This window comes from Tribolium castaneum, chromosome 5, assembly GCF_031307605.1.
Source record: "Tribolium castaneum strain GA2 chromosome 5, icTriCast1.1, whole genome shotgun sequence".
Lineage (NCBI taxonomy): Eukaryota > Metazoa > Arthropoda > Insecta > Coleoptera > Tenebrionidae > Tribolium > Tribolium castaneum.
The window spans coordinates 9,031,992-9,056,120 of NC_087398.1; the positions used below are offsets into that span (position 1 = coordinate 9,031,992).

General features: G+C 33.8%; 1 protein-coding gene across 3 annotated transcripts in view; it reads right to left on the reverse strand.

The window, feature by feature from the left end:
- LOC661046 (uncharacterized protein) overlaps positions 1-24,129 on the reverse strand; it is a 110,020-nt gene that overhangs the window by 69,879 nt on the left and 16,012 nt on the right. For all 3 annotated transcript variants that reach the window (XM_064356670.1, XM_015980005.2, XM_064356669.1), the window contains exon 2: positions 17,408-17,447. The gene's annotated coding sequence lies outside the window, so the exon portion shown is untranslated. The remainder of the gene's footprint in view (positions 1-17,407; positions 17,448-24,129) is intronic.

Genomic DNA, 24,129 nt, shown 5'->3' on the forward strand with positions numbered 1-24,129 from the left:
CACTAATTGTAATCATGCCACAACAAAACTACATGTGTAAATGTGCAGCAATATCGTTTTTATAATCTTAATGGAGGTATTTGTTTTTTCTTTTAACAAAAAGTTAAGTGGTTAGAAAAGTAAAGTGCTTTGCCACTCGGGGTAAACAGTGCTGCTGATGAAAGACCCAACAAATTAAGATAAAGATCACTTATCTTATAAGCATACAGTAGCACACGACATCTTCAAAGATAAATGGTCCATGGCATTACAATCGGAAAGTAAGTGGTCCAGTACATTTTTTTGAACTTTGCCGGATCGATGAGTAATCTATGAATTAGCTAGTTGGCGATTTTATGGTCCGCTTTGGCTTTAATTGGCGAATGTTGCGCTTAAAGGAAAACATCCAAGAATGAATTGGATGTGTATAAAACTGTTTTATGGGCACTAAAATATAGAATTACCAATAAATCCAAGTAAGTAACAAAACAACTGTTGTTCAAATTAGTATCGTATATTGTTATAGACAATATAACGTTGTCAAGATGTACAGTGCAATCATCGGGATGATCCGCTGCTTATTATTGATTTCGGTTGCCCTCCTGGGGTCATTTCGTTTCGCATTCGCCCACGACTGCCAATTTATTGCATATTTACAATTCCATCCACTTAAATATTTTGGCAAGTACTTCGTGACTTAATTGATTCAAATTGAATCGGATTTCTTTGCCAAAACCGAATGGCTTTACTTAAATTAACTAAGTGGCCTCACTGAAAAACTACTGAATTAAATATAGACAACGCTAAGTGCCTAATGCATCAAACGTTAAAGTGCAATTTCAAATAAATTCAGAGCATTAGCAACGTTAACAACACAACCCATTAACAAATATTTACATTTTACTCTTCTCGCAACGAGTCCAATACATTATGAAGACACATTAGTAGACCTACAACGTCCACCTTTCGAGTAAAAACGACTGCCAAGTTTTCTTTTTTAATATCTGCTTGAAGATAATTTTTTAAACCTACTTCTTTAGCCCGAAATTTCTAAGGGAAATGCAAAATTTAGTCGACTACTATAACTCACAACATCACATTTACCTTGCCTAGTACAATTAAAAAACAATCACTCGAAATAGACAACCTTAACAATACAACGATTTATTTTTTACCTTGAATTCAAAGTTATTCTTCCGGTTAAAAGTCGTGTTTGTTAAAATCGCACGTGTCCGTGACAATAATTAAACCTGATCTCTCTAGACTAGTTTAGAAAAACGCATCCTGGCATTGGTAACAGCGACCACCAATTAAGTAAATCGCGCAATTCGTAGCTTATACACGAAGATTAGAGCGATAAAAAAGATGACGATGATAACATCTAATAGTAACGGTGATTTTAAGCTTTAGAATCGTGCGCTTTTTTCAGCCAAATGCCAATTATCGAGAAAAAAGTATCTCGACCACATATCCTTTCACTAACAAGGCGCTCTTGATTAGCTCGAGCCCTGTTAAAACGGTTTTAATGATTAATTATGGTTTTTGCTACGTTTAATTGTTTTTTGTAGAAAACACCCAATTAATATTTGAACGGTTCCAAACAAAACACGCTAATTGGAGGGTTTTAAAATTTCGTTATATCTGCATGACTGTGACAATGTTAGTGAACTCTGTGGATTTTTACGCGTTCTAAACATACCGACCTTTTTCAGCAAAGACCCCACAAAAATGAAAGCAATTATCGGCAATTTAAAACTACGCTCAGCCTCACCTAACAGCCTCGACCAAGGAACGTACCTGAAACAATTTAAAAAATAGTTAAAACATGCTGCTTCGCAGTCTACACATTCAGAATTTATAACAAAACTGCCGTACTGTAACTTGAAATTTGGAATAATTAAAAAGAGCGTTTTTAAAGATATAAATTTTTCACCAAAACCTGTAAATTTATTGTCACAATTGAAATTTTAATTTAGAATTAACAAAATCCTCACTTTGGCGAAACCTGTGTTTCAATGCTATTACTCACAATAAACTATTTAAAGCCTTCTCTTTTAATTAAAATTTCATAAAATGCATAAATTGCGCAATGTAAATTCAAAAAGCATCGCGTCCAGTTTCACGTACCCTCTTTTAACAAAAAATTAACAGGACAATAAAATTACTTAATTTTACCAAAAATTGATTTTAATGAAAATCCAGTTGTCAGCGAATGTCCAGCACCGAACAATGAAACTGGCAGCCGAAGCTCACCTCATATTCCTTTTGTAGTTCATCAGATTTCCTGGAAACCGTTGATTGAGCTTGTACCAACTGAACATTTAATGAACGTTCGAAATAGAAATAAACAGACGATGGTCATTACAATGATTAAGTGTGGTGTTGTAAATCACGCCGTTATTGCTGGGTAAGTTGAATGCTGATGTATGCGACGCAAGTAACACTTTAACATTAGAATGTCTTCTTGAAACGTTGCCAACCCAACATAATATGTAATCTTTTTTCTTAACCACCGTGTCGCACATTTGCCCAAAAAGCATCCTCAAGACACACACGTTGATTTCTTGCCCCCCCAACAAAACTTTCTAATTATATTTTAATAATAATGAAGCTGAAACCGTTACGAATTCAAACCTGTGGCTAAACTGTAATTATTCTTTGGAGGAAGCCCACAAGCGTCTGCCCTTTCAAGAGAAATATCTTACATACGTTGCAAATGTAGCCAACAAATAATTCGCAAGTGCATTAATATTAACTTTTGATAAAACAAATTAACTCCTGTCGCTGGTTGAAAAAAGCGCGATTATCACCGATGAAATACTGCATACAAGAGAAAATGTCACGCAGCTTGCGTTTATTTACAGACTGCAAATACGTACGACAAGACGACAGTTATGTGCGTAAACTATCCAGTCTCAGATAAAATTCGGAAACTGGGAGATTTTATCATTCGTCGACATGCAGTTTCCGTCTTCATAACCTGCTGGAGCGGCGAAACACTTAAACGGAAGCAATCCACCTTGAATAAGACTAAAAATCATCGGACTCGAAAAAGCCACTTCTCCAGAAAGAGCTGTCGACGTAAAATTATAATAATGATATGCACGAGCTTCAACTTCCTTTAATTGGCGTTATATTAATATTCAACCGGAAAATGCAAACTCGCTTAAAGAGTTCTAAATGCACGTAATTATTTCAGATAAGGTGATTAGCCGAAAATTAAAAAATCATCGCTCGGACCACGACAAGCCACTTTGTGTTACATTATAATTTTCAATCAATTCATCAATTCTCGGACAACAGTAGTACATAATGAAAAAACGAATACAGAAATTAACATTTTTCAAAAAAAATCAGTTCCTTTTTAATGTGTAAATAGAATTTTATCAAAATCTTGCTAATTTTTATAGGTCACGGTTATGACAATAATTTATTTCTTTGTGGCATGCAATGTTCGTAAGTATTATTTTAAAATAACAGTGATTCAGTGAAGCACAACTTGTAATACAACTACATTTCTGCGTATTTTTTGTATTATACTTATTATTACAACTATATGTAAGTACTGGAGACAGAGGGAGTAAGAAGTATATGAAAGTGTAGATAATATGCTCTCTGTGATATTAGAAGCAAATAGGAAGAACAGGGATTGAATTTCTGCTACTCATTTTACTGAGATTAACTGCCATAGTTATGTGGATGGGGGTAACAAAAATCAAAACATCCATAAACGTACTTTACTTGCTGATATTGGTATAAATTGTTTCTAGTGATTACACGTGTAATTATCCATTAGCAAACCGGCAACTAATTTATAGTGCACAAATTATAAACAAACACATCAATAATATGTTATCCCAGAAGCTAATCTGAATTAAATGACTCAATCTATAAATTCAAAAACAATAACACACGGAAAACGATTAATTTTGAGTTTGCCCAAAATCGGCACCAGTTGTCTCCAGTTTAGGATTCGGCAAAAAAGTGCCGGTCAGCAAGCATTCAATTTCAAAATTCAATAACAAGCATAAAATCGACAATAAGGACCTGTCATTTATCATAATTATGAAACGTGTGCCGACATGGCTCTGTCTGGGCTGGTTATAGCAAATGACTTAACACAGTCGATCTGATAGCGTATATATCATGTTTGTTGGGTTAAAATGCAAGTCAGGGTGGCGAATGAGGACGTTTCAAATCAACACACCCACTTCCTTCCTAGCTTGACCACTTGAGATGTTATTGTTCATACCGAGGCGACCCGTTCTGTTTGTTGGCATTCTTGAGTACAGGCTAAACCTGTATCTTCTATGACCACATTCAAGATGATTTCAACGAGATTTTATAGTCGCATTCCCTCACGACACATCAAAAGTTACGTAACTTCATTACAAATACTGGCTGCGAACAATCAATTCCGATTTGTGCTGATTACCTGAATTAACTAATAAGCGATGAAACTGCCACAACCTCAAAAGCTAAACAAAGTAAATGGTGAGCTCAATAATGTGATATTTGTTCGGTAAACATAATGCGAAAAGTAAACGTTATCAATCGATAGTGAGTGCAGTTAATTTTCCAGATAATTTGTTGATTACACAGAGCTTATATTTTCGGACAGGACCAGAGAAATAATGAATCTCGCTCCAATTTTTTTTATTATCGTTAAACAATTAAATGTCTGAAGCAAAAATCCGATATGCAAATACAATTCTATAATCTTTGAATATTATAGTTAGGTAATAATTGTTCAATAGTGCGAAACCTTGGTTACTCTTCAACGATCATAAAGGAAATCTGTTTTGCGACTAACATCTTAAGTTCCGTATAATTACTCACTTAACTTCTATTATTGTAATTTTCCACTGTCGGAACGTTTATACCATTAACTGCAGTGTTTGCTAAACTTCAGAACTAAGTGCATTTTCAAGTAAATTTTATTGTAATTTTCAAACTGAAATTAGTTTTCGACTTAAATTTTAGAGTTTCCCCAAATCTCCAAAACAAAAAATTACGTCACTACTTAAACAATTTAGAAATTTTATTAAATAGTGAGAGATTTTTCATAATAAGAATGACAGAATTGGCAGACATTGTGAGTAAAGAAGACGTATAATACCGTTAAGCACAGTTGGTATCATTTTAGGATCTTTCAACCAAATTTACCAAATTCTGCTTAAATCCGAAGTACTTGAAATATTTTAACATTAATTAAATAACTCTTTGGTTCCGAGAAAACGGTAATTAGCAATGTATTGAGTTAATAATAATCCCCGTGGTATTCATTACACTGAATACTCATTTAATTAGCTCATTAGTTGTTTAATTGATGTTACAAACTTCTCAAGCGCTGTAAATAAACTTCTTTGAGAGTTTTGGTCAGAAGTGGGATTCTCCCCAAAATGACAGAGCCTGTGCTTGGTAATTAATTTTCTTAAGTGTAGCCGAATTTTTCTTTCAAAAAGGCTGTAATAACGAGCGGCTTTTATGCGCAACACGCGGAGCCACTTTGACGGTTTTATCGAAGGAGCTGACAAATTAGACAAAGCAGAATAATTAGTTTTGATATCGTAATTAAACCCCGATCATACATCTTGTCCGAAACAATGACAGGGAATTAGCTAGAGTAACCCACCAAAAGTACACAGAAAGCGTGCGAAAAATAATTAAAAATACAGGCTGGATTTTATGGGCGCGCTTTATTAAAGTGGGAGAAGAAAAATGAGAAAAACTTTTATCATATCAACTGTTTGTGTGAGAAATTACATTTACAGACGAAGCTAAAAATACGGCCAAGGAGAAAATGCAATACCATTACCGAATTAAATATTTGTTTCCGGCAATTTTAAATTGAATTTGCTACACGAGTACGAATACTTCTCTACATAAGCACACAAACTTCGATTGTTTTGTTTATCGTTAGATTTTATGAATATTGAACTTCCAACAATATTAACCTTCACTGCAAGTCAACAAAGTTTGAAAATTTCACTTTGCTCAAACCTCCGAATTAAAGCCTAGCTTCCACTTGGTCGTTATTAGGCACTTTCCTAAGATTTTAATCTCGCACAACATATGTGGGTTAGCAAATTCGCTCGCACCTGTCCACCACACTCCAGGAAGTACTACATTTAAATATTATTTCCCCTCGGTACCAGGTGGTTCCGACTGATTTCTGCAGTCACATTGTGCGATTCTGCCTACGATATTCCACTCACAATCTTGAAAAAATCTTGCAAGCAGATACAAACAATTGCCATATAACCCTTCTTCGCTCAAGTTAGAGCCAGACATAAGGTTGTTAAATATTAATTTGGACCTGTCTTTGGACTGCGTTCTTTGTAAAAGTGTGACAATTTTGGCGGTCCAATTAAACTTCCACATGAAAACGGGGAGTGCTTCTCTGGTTTTGCAATTAGCGTTGTAGAGTGTGCACGTTTTGGGTTGTGTGCGGCGTGCGAGACAATCGCTTTGTTGCGGTTGTTAATTATGTATTAATTAAAATGTTGATGAATCACCCCCAATTGTATCATACTTCAGCGTCCGTTATTAGAAATTTATCCTTTGTCTCGAATTTACAATATTCATCAATGTCTTCTCCTAAATTTCGGGGTAAACACAAAATCACCCCCGACTTCTTCAACTTTGGCTAACTTTACCACTTGTTTTTTTTTCTATGAATCAAGACGATTTATTTGGTTGTTTTTTAACAAGTGGGTTCTCTACTAGAGTTAGTTTAATGATGTTAACAGCCAGATCTGCGGCCAGCTTGTTTTATGAAGGGGATATTTGCAGAAATCGATGGCTGCTGCCGCCACCGCTCCAGCCGCTGCCTCCACTAATTACAAACGACGTCTAATTAACGATATATAGGAAATTGTTCTGCAATACTTTGAAGTACCAGTTTTGGATTACTACCGATGATGGATTTAATTAATTAACAGATTACTAATTAACTTGGTTGGGAAATTTTATAATAGAAACTTCTTTAACGTGCTCGAGCTATCAAAGAGCATTTGACTTTAGACGTTTTTGAAACCCGTATTTTTATAATTTTTCACTCACACAACACATGCATCTACCCTTTGAGAGAAACAATATCAAAGTAAAATAAGCGATCCTTAGAAATTCGAAAAACTGGTATCATAACAGTTTTCTGATCTAGAGGCCTCGTTCTTATTATTACTTACTATAAATGGTAACCATCTATAACCATGTAACCATTTGTTCGCACGTCAGTTTTTTTGTAAATTTTTTTTTAAGTTAGGGCTTAGAACTCTGCGATGAGTAAATAATTTTATTCCATTTGATTGATAACTCATAGCTTGAAGAGTCTTCTAGTAAGAGAGCTCAAGATTGTCAACTATCAAATATCAAAGCTAACATATTTTTGATAAATCATTATCAAAAAATGGTTATAACTCAGTCTTTTCAAAAGGAAAGGACCTATTTTTTTTAACCACAATCGAATAATCATTTTTTTATTGAAACTTTTATCAATATGTCTTCTAGGTACAGTTTCTAGGTCCTTCAAAAGAAGGACCGTCGCTGTCCCCTTATTGCTAATTGAATAAACTTTAGAAAAGTACGATATACCTGTAACTTAATAAAATTAATACAACAGGTCAATTTGTACATTACTGTCATTCAAGACACAGATCATCAGCACGTCTCTCTCTAAAATTCTAAAATCTGAAGCTCGAAGCCTAAGCTATTTGTTTTAATTTTGCAATTTGTTTGTTACTATAAATGCAGTATCAACAGTATCTTGACAGCATGGTTTGATCTTAGGGGAAGCAGACAATGTTATCTTGACGAACTCAATTGACAAAACACTTCCCCATTGTTGCAAAAACTCTTTTCTTTCGACGTAACTTCATAATGATAAAATCGTTCAAACCACAAGTTGGCAATTCTTCCTTGGAACTTGACATAGCGCCTTTATCCCCTGTACCAAATGTGCCATACCTCAAAATTCGATCAAACGCTCGGCATACCTTCTTTGTCAAAGCAATTTCAGGAAATTACCGGTTTTGATTTAGCATCCAATTTCACACTATGTCTATTTACACTACCTCCCCCTTCGATCTCGTCAGTTGTTTATGGTGATTGTAATATTTTCTCTTAAAAGTAATTTCTTGTTTATAATATTATCTCCACCAGTTTATTTTTTAAAATATATAGTAATATTTTTAACCCAGTCTGCAGTCAGCATATTCGTAACCGTAAAATATTCCCCAATTCTAGTTTGAATGCCCCATCAAGTTAACGACTCATTAATCGCCAGTTATAGCCCCTGCTGCTTCCGCCGATCTGCTGGGTCCCATCGATGCTCTCAGCGTATATTTACAACAGTTAAGTTGCAATAAGTAATCCCTCAATATGTAGGTTTTTGAGGGATCTCGAGCAACAATGATAGCCGTTATTCACGAGTGTTGACGTCGGTGCGGCGTTGAAAACGGCGTACGAGGGGGGGCCTCGACAATCACAGCCGGAGAGAACAATGAGTGCGAGCGGCCGGATGTTCGGTCGGCTGATCGGTGGCCCGGTGCGGGATTCCCTATCCTCCTCCCTGCCTTCGTTGCCACGACCGGAGTCATAAGCTGCCATCAGACTCATTGCCGGTGAAATATATTAGAGTTCCCCTATTCTTGGCATTCCACCGGCAGGCGGCACAATACCGTTTCGCGACGCACTGCTATCCCCATTATGGATGCTGCTTCGGCAATTGCTTAATGTTTGGTCAACGATATAGAAATTATTATTTAATTTCGAAGGGGGACTATTATAGAGAAATTATAGTGTGTCCGTATCGAGTGTGTGCCCTTGAGATAGCCACAAGGGTGCATCTATCATTTTCATCTAACGCATTACACTATTTCCTCTTTACACAGCGTCGAAGGATACTGACCTTACTTTGGAAGTTTTGAAAGTCATTTTGTGCTTTATTCTATAGTTGTCAAATCTGCATCGACTAAAATCGATTGTCAGCGACTTCTTTCTTCAAATGAACACCTGTATATTCTTTTCTAGACTCTATATTCTTATTTGAATAAAAAATTTCGTGACCAATACTCAAGTCAGACCTTTACGATACACAACAAGAAAGAGGTTTTTCATTCTAATAACGTGTTACCTAGTCTTGTGGAAAAGTAAATTAAAAAATATTTTTGGCACTTATGTAATAACTTAAACCATAAGACAAGCAGGTTTTGGGTTGTGAACACCAAAAAAATGTGTGAATTTGAAATGACAGTGCCTCTCATCTTCACTGCCACTAGAAAAGCAGTAAAATTTCTCTTCAGAAAATGATTTTTGGCAGTATATCAGTACCTTGCAAACGGTCCATTTTCCCCGTTCCTAAAGTCCATAAAAAGTTGCCGCTTGCAACGAACATTTACATTTACTCAAAAATCGTACTGACCCTTAGAAAAAAATTAAACCCCCTTCAAGGGAGATATGGAAGCTAACTCAATTTACACGTTATTTTTTTTTATTACAAAACAATTTTACTTCTATACATATTTATCTCTCCTTTAAGGTTAAAACTTCCGGATTGCTAAGAATCCATATCTAGAGGCCGTTTTTGATCAAAAGCTGCACTATTGTAATAGCAGATAATATCCGCCGTGTTGGCCAGATTTGACACCCTTTGACTTAAGTCAATAGTAATAACTTATTTGTGGCAGTAAAACAGTTACAATAAAAATAGTTACGACAAGAAAAAAATACAATAACAAAATTAAAATTTTTTAAAAGTTGTTTCTATTACAAATTGGACTAAAAAGCAGCAAAGCTGGTCAAGGTTTTGGCACAGAAAATAAATGAGAAATAACAAAAAATAAAAAGAAACTATGTGATTACAGAAAAATAAAAATATAATATTCTATAAAAAATATAATTCTATTTAACAAAATTATATAGAGAGAAAAAAACACATAAAACAAAATCTTTATGTAAGAAACATTTTGTATTTGTGTTTAAAACTTCTGATTTTAGAATTGTTTAATGTCAGAGGAACTTCATTGTAGAATAAGTAGATATTATAAACAAAACCCCGGTAAAATATTGATGTTCGATATGATATATGATGATTTGATGATATGATGATTTGTGTCCCAGGTTTAAATTGTAAATATAGGTACGATATCTTAATTTACGATATAAATAGGGGGGGCATTGATTAATAATTAAAGAGTAACAGAAGCAAATAAAGTGAAACGTCTCAAACAATTTTAATTTTTTTCAATATTTTTTTTATGATTTTTAGTGTGGTATTTAATTGTCAGACCTCGTATTGATAACAATTGATATAACAATAATAAATAATTTTTATTGGTTATTTGTTTACAGGGTAATAAAAATAAGTGATACAATTGACAACAAACTTAGGACACTACAAATTTTTAATAAAAAAAATCACTAAACTTAGACACTGTATATTAACATTAGAAGAAAAATATTCCTTATAGAAATGAGAACTCCAGTTTTCTTCCACGAGTTTTGAATTGCTAATTAGAAAAATAATAATTTTATCGAGTAAATTCCCCTCTATAAAATATACATAACGTTTTCCATTTAACAATGCATTAAGCGTTTCTGTGGCCCGTGTATGATACCATCAGCAAGGCTCTAATTATTATTGCCTGGAAGAGTGAGCATCATAATACAATAATTGTAGGTTATGCGACAACAGGTAATACATTATAAGAAGACAGGTACGCAGCGATTTCATTTAGGTGGAAAAATGGAAATAATGAATTTCATCCAAGTAGAAGTGTGTTGTTGCCCCACAACAACAATCGCAATGTTGGCGTTGATTTGATAGATGTAATTATGGCACTGAGTGCAATGTATTGCCTGTTCCCAAGTTAACTGCTCTGGATAATAATAATAATTCATAACGAAATTGTTTTGCATTCCGTGAAATAAAATGCTCCGCTGGTTTTGAATATAACGCATTCCAGATTTACTTTTGTTCGATTCCAAGTCCCGTAATTTTTCTTGTTGTAAAAAGCAATGATTATTTATTTCGACAAAACAGAAACTTTCTTCAAATTTTTTATAAAAAAATTTGGTATGTAACAATAAGTTGCATTTTTCGACAAGCCTAAAGAACAATTGAATTTTGGGATAATTCTGTTAGAATAACAAGCGTATAATAACTAAAAAGTACGTTCCAATTACTGCACCTACGTTCATTAATAAACATTTGTAATTAAAATAATGAGGCTAACTTTTTGCCTGGCCTGCTAGTACAGTGTAAAGTAATTTGCATACAGTTTTCGGTGAAAAAAATATACACCTACATGTGTTCAAAAAGCATTTCGAGAACTCGTAATTTTACCAATTACCGCGAACCTACAATATAATTTTTTGTTACTTGATTTGATCATAAAATCAGGTTTTCTGCCACACTAAATATGGTTCCACAGAATCGATTCAATCTCGTAAAAAAGATTTTACTGAAGAATGTAATCTGGTACCAGAGCAATTAATTTTAGTGATGCACAAGGTCCCATATGGATCAGGTCAAACCTATTTAATTTCAAATTAATATCACGGAGCAAACTGATCCCAATCTTTTAATTCGGGCATTATAACAACAGACACCATCCTATAACAAGATAGTTTACGATCTTTAATTACCTATCTTGTTTTATTTTTACTAATACACCCTTCGTATTATTAATGTGTGTTTATATGGCGGCGTGCAATTTCGAACGGATGGTTTTACGTCCGACCGACCCATTATCATCCTATTTTAAAACGATTTCAGGACGCAAACAAATTAGTCACCGATGTGCAATTAACGCCTTCTTGGCGAAACGATCCGACTGAAAAATGTGTTAGTTGTTTGATCTCAAAGTGGTTTTGGTAGGAAAAATTGACAAATTGTGATATAAATTTATTTATCATGTGCAGTAAAACGTTATAGGCGGACGCGTACAGTGATCTGCAAATTGCATCGTTAAAACGAGAGGATCGGATCGATCACTGCGTAGGTGAGCTTACGGTTACTTTACTGGATATATGTGTGCTGAACGTAGCAGAGAATGCAGCAGTTTAGGTCTGTAATGACCGTTAATTAAAGTCAATTCATGCAGAACAAAATCTGCAATATTTTGTACAAGTTTAGTATCTCATTAGTGTTCGAACAGGCCGCAAATAATCTTCATTAACTTTGTGTCACTGCAAGTCAAAATGTTAACGATAGAAACAATCGACTGCAACCACACCAAAGTTTCAGCTGAACGGTTACTTATTATCCTTAATTACAATTTCATTTAATAACGTGACCCGTTACTCGCAACTTCAGGCATTGGAAAGTTTTATTACTTGTTCGTATCTAACCCTGTTTACCGCATCCTGACGGCTTATAATTGGGCATCAATCAACACTTTTACCAATCCGTTTCTTTTAATCAACTGGCTCTGACTGTTACTCCATCGACTCATATTTATGAGAGTACAAGCACGTACTACTCGTGATAATTCACACATATGGACAAAAGATCAAAATATTTAGGTATCAATTACCTAAAAGACAAATAGCTTTTTACCTAAAAAGATATTTAGGTATGAATTAGGTAATTTCAAGTAATTTTTTAACACCAACTTTAAAAATTTAAAATCTGAAAAATAAAAATATGCATTTTAGTACCAGTTAACTATGCCTACATTAACTTAACAATTTTGATGGATACCTAGTTTCAGAGATTTTAATATCTTCTGTCATAGTAAGTACTTAGACAGAAATTTACGAGTACTGGCGAGTTTGAAATTAAAAAAATCAGGGTATGTTGTGTTCTTATGCGTTGTTCCTCCTTCAGTATGGGAGAAATCAGTGTCCACATGTATCAGAGGAGAGCATGTAGGTAATGGTTCTATTTTAGAGAATGATGGTCCCGCCGTCCTGACAAGAGGAACAACAAGACGGGCAACACTTTAGTCGCAAGCGAAGCAAGCCGCTCTCAGGCAATTATTATTTTTAATATCCTAATTAAGCGACTTTCCACATAAATCAATCCCGGTAATAATGAGCGAGGAATGCAGCTAGCGCGAGCGATGATATATGCGCACCAACGCTACGTTCGTTATAATCACATATTGGCAATTAGTTAGGGGACTAAATTGACCACCATCATTATCTTTGGATGATTTATTTTAAGCGATTCGACACGAGTTAAATTAGAGCCCCGGTCTGATCGCCCCCTTCGCCGCCCCAGTGCTTGTCATCGGACGCTGCGCTATGCAAATGTTTTGGATAAATTAAATATGGAGCATTAGCGTGACATAATATGGTGTACGCTATCCGTAAACGTGAAAATGTGTAATGAATCACGAAAATTGATTGCAACTTTGTAAATTGACAGCGCGACAGATTGACTTTTAATATTTATTCGAATGCGGAGGCTAATTGTGGATACTGATACAGGGAAATTACCACATAGTTTAAGTTCACTACATGTTGATTTTATATCATGCCGTAATTGAATGTCATGTTTCATGTACCCACACCTTCAGGTGAGGTGGCAGGAATTAATTCCTGAAAAAGTTCGAGCTGACTCATTTCCTTCACGCACTCAAAACGCTTATTAACGAATCGAATCAAAGCTGGGAAAAAACTGAATATTTGGACGACTTTCCTGCAATTACCAGCAGACACGAAGCTGCTTACAAACACGTATCCTTGAAAATCGCCTGCACTGAGCTAAGTCTTGGAAAAGTCTTCTCAATCAATTGTTCATTTAAAGTTTATTGTTCCCAAAACTCTCGTAACGTTTAAAACAGTTTTCCGTCCGAAGAAAGAAAGCTAAAGATCTTGATATCTATCATAGGTAGGTATATTTCAATTTTAAATTCCTCTCACTCCTTTCACTTCCGAGTGCTTCCCCATAACGCTTGCAAAGCTATACGCTTCTATAAGCATGTTTGTAACTTACTTATGATGCAAATCCCTTATATTGGTTGCAAATATGATCACTTTACCCTCAAAATATACTCAATCGAAAATTTACTGTTAAAAATTGAAAGTAAGCGAACAAAATAAATGAAAGACGAAGATTTGGTGCATTTCGTTTCGAAAGGATTACGTGAAAAAATCACGCAAACAACTAATTATATCCTACAATTACATCCTTTTACTAATCACAAGATTAATTATCCAAGTTTATCCAAATATAATAAAATACTCACAAAAGGAAAAATCTCGAGAACTACTTATAATAATAAAACTCCTGTTTTTTTTGCAACCAGTGAATTTAAATAACTAGTAGGTACAGTAAATTTCAAATATAGCATATTATTATACGTGTTTTATAAGACGTTCTGGTGTGTTACGAATAGTTTTGGAGCACGACGAAGGAGTGAGAGAATTGAGTGCCACAGTTAAGTCTTATAGAACGAGTGTAATATACTATTTTTTCTACTTTCTATTTTTGTTGTTTGTTTTAGTTTAGTTTAACTTATCAAAATCTGTTCAAACTATTTTCTCTTAATTTACCACGTCTGTCAAGTGAGCTAATGATGCAATTGCTTACTCGTCCAATAAACCTTTTCTTTTCGGATACATTACGTAAATAACTATTATTTCATGTTTCAATGCAGTATATTTGATGGGAATAAAAATGCACTTTGCTTCTGAGTGATAAATCGCGCGGTATCAGTGTAATATATTCGCGGTCAGCTACGTGTCAGTTTGACAATATGAATTTTCACTTGTTCCACTTGTTCTGTAAATTTCGCTACAGGAAGATGATATTGGGCGTCTGTAAAATATTGAATAGTTATTTCAAACGTAACGTGACGTGACTGTCAAAAACTAGATTGATACTCACCATCGGACTTGCATTAGATTGGATGGATGCACTACAACCTAACGTACTGTACTGGCTGTGGCCAATATCCAATATTGTAGAATCAATTTCAATATAATTTATTGTAATAGAACAAGGTGTTTAAAATTTAGCACTCGTAGCAATTTTTCGGTGGTATAATTGCCTATAGCGTCAAAATGATCGTTAGTCGAACTCGGAAATTTGACTATGCAGAGACTAGACGAGGTTTTAGCATACACGTCGACCACAATTACCGTCAGTTGCCGTTCTGCCCTTAATAGGGGGCGGCGGCCCCGCCGCCACCGGAGAGCCATCAGTGCGCCCTGATTGCGTTCTGTTGTCTTGAGCAAATTGATTACAGCTCAAATTAAAGTTTTTGCCGTTCATGATTAAACATGCATGAGAGTGGTCCGCTAGGTGTGGATGCAATGGCGCTTTAATTAGAATTTCCATCCGATTCGACTACTTATCGCAAATTATTATCATTTAATCGATTTCTAATTACGACCAGTCGAAAATTGATTGTTTTACAAACCGCCATGTTCTCGAATTCTCCTGCTTGTTTACTTTTGAAAGGATGGCTTTCTCACTTGACGGCAGGTTGATATTTTATTGCCGCCGCATTAATTATGACTGAAGTGTGTCCGTTTTTAATTAAAGTGGGCAGATCATTAATTAACCGCATCTACAGGTAGCGGTATTGTCAGGTATGGGAGAAAAATAAATGAAATAACTATTCACTGTAAGTAGTTTTTTCTTGGGTGACGATCCCCTTTTACAGCAGTGATCAAATGTCTTATTTTAGAACTTCACATTTTTTCTAGTTCCTTCCAGACTTTATTGGAAACAACGAATGCTAAAATGTTAAAACTACCTAACAAGATAACCAAACCAAACAATAAAAAATTTTGACTTCCCCATTTTTCTTTTTCCCTGAAATTCAGCCAAAATAATATTATGATGTCTGTTAGCTGTTCAAAACTATAAAAACGACAACATCGCATTTTCATTCAAAATTAGGATTTATAAATTATTCCTACACTTCAAAAAAATAATAGCTAATGTAATTTACACTTTCAATAAGAGATCTACTCATTAATAACTATTTTACAATTTTATCAGTCTTATTTAAAAAAAGAATTCGGTAAAATGACACGTTGGCGTTTTTATAGTTTTGAAACAGCAAATACTATAAGTATCTGATATGGCATTTATTTGTTGACACTTGAACATTGTTATTCTAGGTGCTATTTGTTTGACAATGACAGCACTTCAGAACTAATCAGCATTTAATTTACGTTTTATCATACAATTATATTGATAAATGCAAATATCCCAACAAACATCGCTTGTTGTACGCTAATTGAACAACACCATAATTTTGATTATTAACAAAAAAAAAAGAAATTGCGCGATAAATTTAGTAACCTTCCAGAGAAACATCTGCTTTTAGGTGGTACCTAATGATAAAAATTGACAAAATAAAACGCACGAGGCAGACGAGTCATTAATTTATGACATGTTCCACAAATATCTTCAATAAAATAAACAAAAAGACTAAATAAAACTAGAATAACCTACAAGAAAACGATAAATATTTGAATTGGCGACCACCATCATAAAAACTGCGGGTGTTTATGTTTGTTAAACATGTCTTCTTAAATCTTCTATGGTGTTTTTTTTCTTACTGTCATTTCATAATCGGAAGGTGACTAAATATAAAGATGTAACAAATTCAGAAAAATATGAAAAATATGGAATAATTCCCACTAATACGCCTAGTTCCACATCTAGTTCCTTACACCTGTAAGATTGGTTAGAAAGCTATTTAATTTGTTTAATTGTAATTGAAGTAAATGTAGTTGCTGAGGCCCGTGTGAGTAACAGATGGCCACGCAATTTTCTCTATCAATTTCCATAACAAAACATTTCCATGTAGCGAAACATTCATATTCTAATGAAGGTAAACACACCAATAACATTTACGAGGAAAACCAATAAGTGGCCTCGTAAAAGTTATGATTTATTCACAATTATACAAGCAATATACGTAGGGAATGGAGTCGATTTTACGACTTTTGGTTGATACAATTCCGACAAAATACATATTGCACATCGGCACACTCCATTAGATAAATCACTTGCTAGGAGTGACATTTATATAAATTTCTTAATTTGACACCTTCTGCAAATATTCCCAAAACAGATTTAGATTTTCATAAAATAGTAACAATCACAGATGCTATTAAGTTAAAAGACTTCTTCCACGTGTATATTTCTTAACAATCTTAGCAGAATGAAAAAATATAAATTTGAAGAAGAAAGATAATACGTACAGACATATTTTGGTAATGTTTTATCACTATTCTGCTGTAGAGATCGATTTTCTGCAACCCACCAAAATCACAATCATGTATACGCTAATATCAATTAAACTGTTTATAAACAAATTAGTTAAATTAATGCTAATGGAGTAATGGCGCTAACAAATTTATTATTACACAATTACATTTCGATAAAATGTGTTCATGAAATCTATACAACTTCACACGGTGAAAACGTAGTACCTAATAGAAAAAAAATTCTTACCTTGTTTGCATCTGGCTGGAGTCGTTCTAAGAATCCGATTCTGAAAACAAATTAAATAAGTTAAAACATTTGCAACAGTGTGATGTATTTATGATGGGTGTATACATTACCATGTAAAGAAATAACTTGTAGTAGCTTGGTAGCTTTAGTACAGGGTGTTACGAAGCAAATTGCAGGTTCCCACAACCCGTTATTGGTTTTGCATTTTACGATTATTAAAGTCAATTTCATAAATAAATTATTTACTACACGTCAATTCATTGTTATTCCTTTGTAATACTTCAGCATACAACTTTAGAGATTGTTCTCTCATATACGATTATTCCACATATAAACCTGTTTATGTTATATTTGCCCCAGAGCACGTCCACTTGTTGCTAATAAATATAAATAATTAAACGGCGGAATTTGGGAGCTGCTCTGGAAGTCGTCGAAAAATAACAACAATGCGGTTGCTACAAGATGAAATAATTTAAATTTTACTTCAGAAGCATGGGAAACATTTAAAATTTCAATCGAAGCCCATTCATGCGCAAAATTGATTTAGCTATAAAACAGTGTCTATATTATAAAAAGCCTTAAAAGTTTTGCACTTAGTGAAGAGATTAAAAGTTTCGATACGGCAGTCGAGCTAGGAATGTTTCTATATCATTATAGTCATGTTGCTATACACGAAACTTCAATTTATGGGGATACGCTGTCAGTTTAATTAAATGAGCTTAATTACGTTCTGGATAGTTTCACGAAGAATTTCATACACATATATCAATAAGGTTGCGTCTGTATGATAATTTCATTATTACCAATGTCAGCACACTATAGAGCCACCTTCCCTCAAGCACAAAAAGACTTTCAATTATTGTAAAAAATAAAAAATTACAAGTATTATTATTTATTAACACTACTACCGTATAAGTAAGAGAACACCAACTGTTAGCTATACAAAAGTATCTATGTTCTAGTTCTCGTATTTGTTACATTACTTGTTACTTTACACTTTCATAAAATTTATTCACTTTCAGAACCAATATTAGAAAAAAAAAATAACTGTACCTAAATAATCTTATGTTCAATTAAATGTGCACAAAATGTAATCATTAAAAAATGCCATAATAAAAAAAAACATTTTTTTTAATTGGGTTACTTCTAAAATGAGAACAATAGATTAGACTAGGTCTTTTACAATTAAATATAAGATCATTACCATCTAGTATAATATATAATATATAATATATAATATATAATATATAATATATAATATATAATATATAATATATAATATATAATATAATAATAATAATGTATATAGAATGTATTAATGTCCTTTTTTTTCTGTTATACGAATATATACAGTGATAAACAACACGTGTAAGTACTTCGTTACACATAAGGTCTTGAAAAATTTGTTCTATCGTTTAGGGGCCCCTGTATGTTAGGTAGGTACAGTAAATTGATTAGCTTGAGTCTTACATGCACAACTTAGTTATGTCATTATCATGAAAAAAACATGTAACACCAGCAATCACCTTCAACAATAAAGCAATTAATTTAATTAAAATTTCCCACTTTTACTAACAATTAAACACCAGTGTCATAATTATACATCGTCAAGTGTATAGCATAATACCTGTCAACCCGTCACTCTCAATAAAACTATCTCATTAATTTTTTAATAGTAATAAAATAAAATGACTATATTTCGCAAGTTTAATAAACGGGCATCGGCCGGTGACCTGTGGTCTCCTCGGCGAGGAGATGTCCACCTGGAGGCGATACCCGAAGCCTCGGATGCGACAAGGCCGATAGGGCAATTAAATATATCTTGGCAGTAATTACGTGTAGGGCGAAATTAATTGGCCATAACGTTAGAAAAAACTACATGATAGTGTCATTTCGGAGCGCCTATCTGGGATCTCCAACAAGTTCACTGCAAGTGTATTTCCTCCCAGGCTCGGTAATGCATATTGTAGATGCGGCGATAGTGTCAGCCAGCCGGCGGTGTTGCCTCGCTCTCCACTAATGTAGAATGTGTGTTTATGGATATATTTTATTAAAAGCAATGCTAATCGGTTGCGGTTCGAAAAATTATCTGCCTAATTGGGATGTGATGGCGTGCTTTTTGCCAACTTCGGCCATAATAAACGATTTTTCACTCAACGTCAATTATTATTATCGTCACGTTATCTTCAGATTGCCCACTACCTACTAAATAATACAAAGATGCGTTCGACTTAAGGATGTTATTAGCGACTTAAGAACGCACTTAAGTGGTCCACTTCGGCATATGGTAAATCTCACTCCTTGTTGTAACATTTTCAACAATTTGACACTTGGACGATAGCAACTCCTACAGAATAAATTCCAATTTGATAAACAATTTCCAAGAGAAAATTACCGGCAATGTTCGAAAGTGCAATAAAGTAGACACGATGCATTGAAACAGATATACGTGTAGTTTGGTAAAAAGATAAATAGTGCTTTTAGAAGCCCACAAATAGCAAAGAACTACGTGCGCCTGATTTTTGAAGGTAATCAAAACCGCAAAGTGAGATTCGTAATACATTACCTACGCTTCAACCTTCATTACAAAACGGGGTTTATGCTTATTTACTTTTTTAGTAATTAAATAAAAAAAAATAGAAAATACCAAGAATGTGTTTAAGATAAAATTTATTTAAGAAAAGTAAAAAATATAAATACATACAAGTGTCACACTAATGATTAATTAAAATTATTTTCTATTCGTAATTTTTCCTTCATTATCAAATAACCCCCTTCCAAGAAATTATCTAACCATAACTAAATTTGCAATTATTTATTTGCTAAAAGTACGTTTTGGTTTTCTGTTCCACTTGGTTTGTCTTTTTGGAAAAACCTAAATGATCACCTGGTGCGTTTTATTCCGCTTTTTCAAGTATGTCACTTTTTTTTTATAACTTCTCAAATTCAGACAATGTTTTTTCATCTAATCCAAGTTCCAGTAGTGAAACAATAGATAAATATACGGAGATGTCTGTACTTTAAAGACCAATTCAATTTAAAGGGGTAATTTGAAATTCTTCAGAAATACATACATAGATGAAATTATAACAAACCTATTTAGCTCGAAACCGCCATTTAAAACAAATAAAATCAAGCAGACATTTATACCTATCCCATTTATAATGTGGGTAAGTGCAGTGATGGTTTCATCCCGTAGCGAGATCGTAACAAGTTCTGTAATGAAAACCGAAATGAGGCAAAGCACCTACAGTGAAACTATTTTAAGCATCTTGTTCCGATTATTAAATAAGAAGTTGGCCGGGATTGAGGTGGTGACCATCTTCGTGATTAAAAATTGGGCAAGCGAAAGGATGATTGCGAAAGTTTGAGTGTCCCTAGAGTGAAGAATTTAAATTGAAGAAGTTGAGGGGGAGCAATTATGTTCGGTGGGGATTGCGGTTAATTCCATACATCAGTCACAATTTTCAGTTTTATTGCTTGATGAAATTGAAAACGTTATAGTTTAATTGCCTTTAATAAAATTTAAATACATACACCAGACCGTTGTGCGGTTTAATTAAGTTGTAGCTATGTGAATGATGCCGGTACCTATTTGGTTTTATTGATTTTTGGAATCCTCTCTTCTAGGATTTCATTACTTGCCTAGTTTGCTCGCTGAACCGAAACTTGTTTGTTTCAACATTAATTTATTTTAATTGATTTTCTTCGAGATTTATCTCTTGAATATTTGGGGTCGTCACAGTTAAATGGCCGTGCCGGCACGACGTTTCGTAATTCCCACAGACGGAAAAAAGTCCATAAGGATAATAACACAATCAGAAATAAAAGTTTCGATTCGAATGAGTAATAATTCCAAGTTGTGAGACTAGAACGCCCGCTATTATACGTAACAAGCAGGCGCACTTGTAAAGTTAATGAATGTCTGCTCTCTATTACCGTGATTACATATTGCGTATAGGCACATCTCCGACTTAATTACAAAATTTACAGTTTCGACTATACTGCCACATAATAAAAATAAATTAATTTCCACCTTGCTCCGAACTACATGCTTCTAGATAAAGTGAAATCAATTATTTATAGAATGCTTATTAATTTACGTATACAGATTATTCGCAAATGCAAACACATTTAAAATTAATAAAACAACCTGCTCCATGAAGCGGGTTCTTTCAGACACACTTGCCTCGAAAATTAGTCACCCACCTGGGATAGAAACAGAAATTACCACACTCCTAATGAATTTAACAGCAATTTAATCAAAATATAACTTTATCAACTATATTTCTGAAGCATTTGGAATGTCAAACGATTTGCTGAGGCTAGACGTAATGTTAATACATAAACGATTTCTACGCTGGTTGAGTGAATATAATAAGCACAAGCTGGTAGCAATGGATTGCAAATGGAGATAAAGAAAACATGTGTTAATTATAAACACTTATTCATCATACATATGAAACGAATGGTAGGCTATAGCGTTCAAAATTTTCACCTTATTATTATTTTTGAACTTTAACAAACCAAAAAGGGCTCTTACACTTGAAAAAACTATCAGACGTAAAAAATGTAAGACGTATTGTTTTAGCAAAAAGATTAAAACCTCAATGCCCTCTAAAGAATGCCTAAAGCATTGATTAGTCGGAGGCAGTGTTACTTTACATCCATTTAATATATTTAATCGCTTTTAATTAGCGTCTTAACATATTTATAAATAATAATGAAGGAAGTAGACAATGAAAAGTGGCAAAACATATCTAAAAATGTCAGTGTTCCGAAAAAATTAATAATTTATATAGTTATTTAAACTGTTTACAAACTTTATGAAATTTACAAACATCCATCATTCCCGACGAGGCGAATGACTAATGGCTTCCACCCGATTTGTAAATGTGCAAATCTACATTAACCAATTTATTAAAAGAGTAGTTTTTACAAATCTTCGAATAAACATTCAAAATGATTCACTTCTAACGTAGGTACTTCACACAGCGGAAAGAAATGCCATAAACATATCAGGAATGAATTTACGATATTACAACATTTCGTAAATGGGGGAATTCATTTATAATAAAATACAACAAGGAAAGGTGCGAGATTATGAACCACTTAATAAAATTTTACATTAATTTAATTAAGTTTATGGGAGGCATTTCCACTGTTTTATTATACGTCCCGAGTCCTTGAACGTATAATTTAATTAAAAAGAAATATGCCGACATATATTACAATAATATCTACAGTAAATTATAGCGGTGGTGTCTAACAGGCGGTTCCCTTTGTTTTCTTGTCGCACTATTCTTTCAAATGACCATATAAATTACAGGTTTTCAGCAAACTTTTCGATGCTATCAACACCGTTTCTTATATCATTACACGGAAGAGTTTAATTTCGGAGCATCAGTCCAAAACTAATACAATAATACTATGCAATCCCAAAAAAAGGAATTTCAAAAGCACCGTCTAATTTTAAATGTGTGAAACATAAAAATAACTTAAATTCCAGTTCGCTCCCAGTTTAGATAACAACTCTAATTTAAAACTTGTCATAATTTTAGTCAAACACGAGTTACACACAACTTTCGCTTAGCCGTTGTACTATACTTTCAAGGAAATGTTATCTTCAAATATACTCGTAAAAAATAAAACATGTCTACACGATTACAAAACCTCTGACCTTTACGATAATCGTAAATGCAGAAATCAGAGAATATTAATTTGCGCGAGTTGTAGGAGATATTAAGTGTCAGCTACTATTCATTTTTCAATAAATAACTACCCAGAGACCATGGTGTCCATCGACGTTAAAAAATACAATTTCTAATTAAACTAAAAATGCTCACATATCAATTCTTTTGCAGGATTTTGTCGAAGCGAGCCGCACAATCACCAAGCTATAGGTCTGAATTATGTTATTTCAAAAAACGGATACATAATAAAAAGAATAAAAAAATAGAATAAACATATACTTATTTTAATTTGTTGCTTACTTATTGTTTTTAATATTTATTTACTCACCTGATTTCAGCTAATTTTTAAAACAGAAAATCACTTGTTTAAAAAAACTTTCAATATTATACTTATTAATAAATTATTGGAAATTGAAAATTGACAAAGCACGACTTGAAGTAGACAAAGAAATTCGCAACCAGTTAGTGTTAACATTAATCCTTGTCTCCAGACGTCAGCTGTCTTTGAGGACTCCTTATCACAAACTTACTCAGTGTTGTGACTCCCCGTTTTTACGACTTAGTTTTCATTATCTAGGTGTATAATTACGTGGTCGTAAAGTACCCAAGTTGAATTTTTTACCATAGATGTTGAAAACAGTGCGCCTCCCTCGGTCCGAGCAATTTTCACCTATTACCTCATTAGAGATTAAAAGGCAATCGTTCCCTCTTCAACAGGAAGAAGTGCAGCCATATAAAAACTTAATAACTAGTTTTATGTGTTTAACTTATTTATCTCGGTAGGTGGCTATGTAATTTTATCTACGCTTGTTTATTTTTTGTGGCAGTATTACTATTTTATCAACTTCCGTTCTTTTACTGTTTACCGGCAGCGTAACCATTTCACATAAAACGGCCCTAGTTCTTCGTTCCGGACTCTTTTAAATATTCGACGACATATTCGGGAGTTGCGGACGGCTTTGACCGCAGAGTTAAGACGATAAGCGGTCGGTGGTGAAGTTTGTCCCAGGACGAAGCTTGCGGTTAACC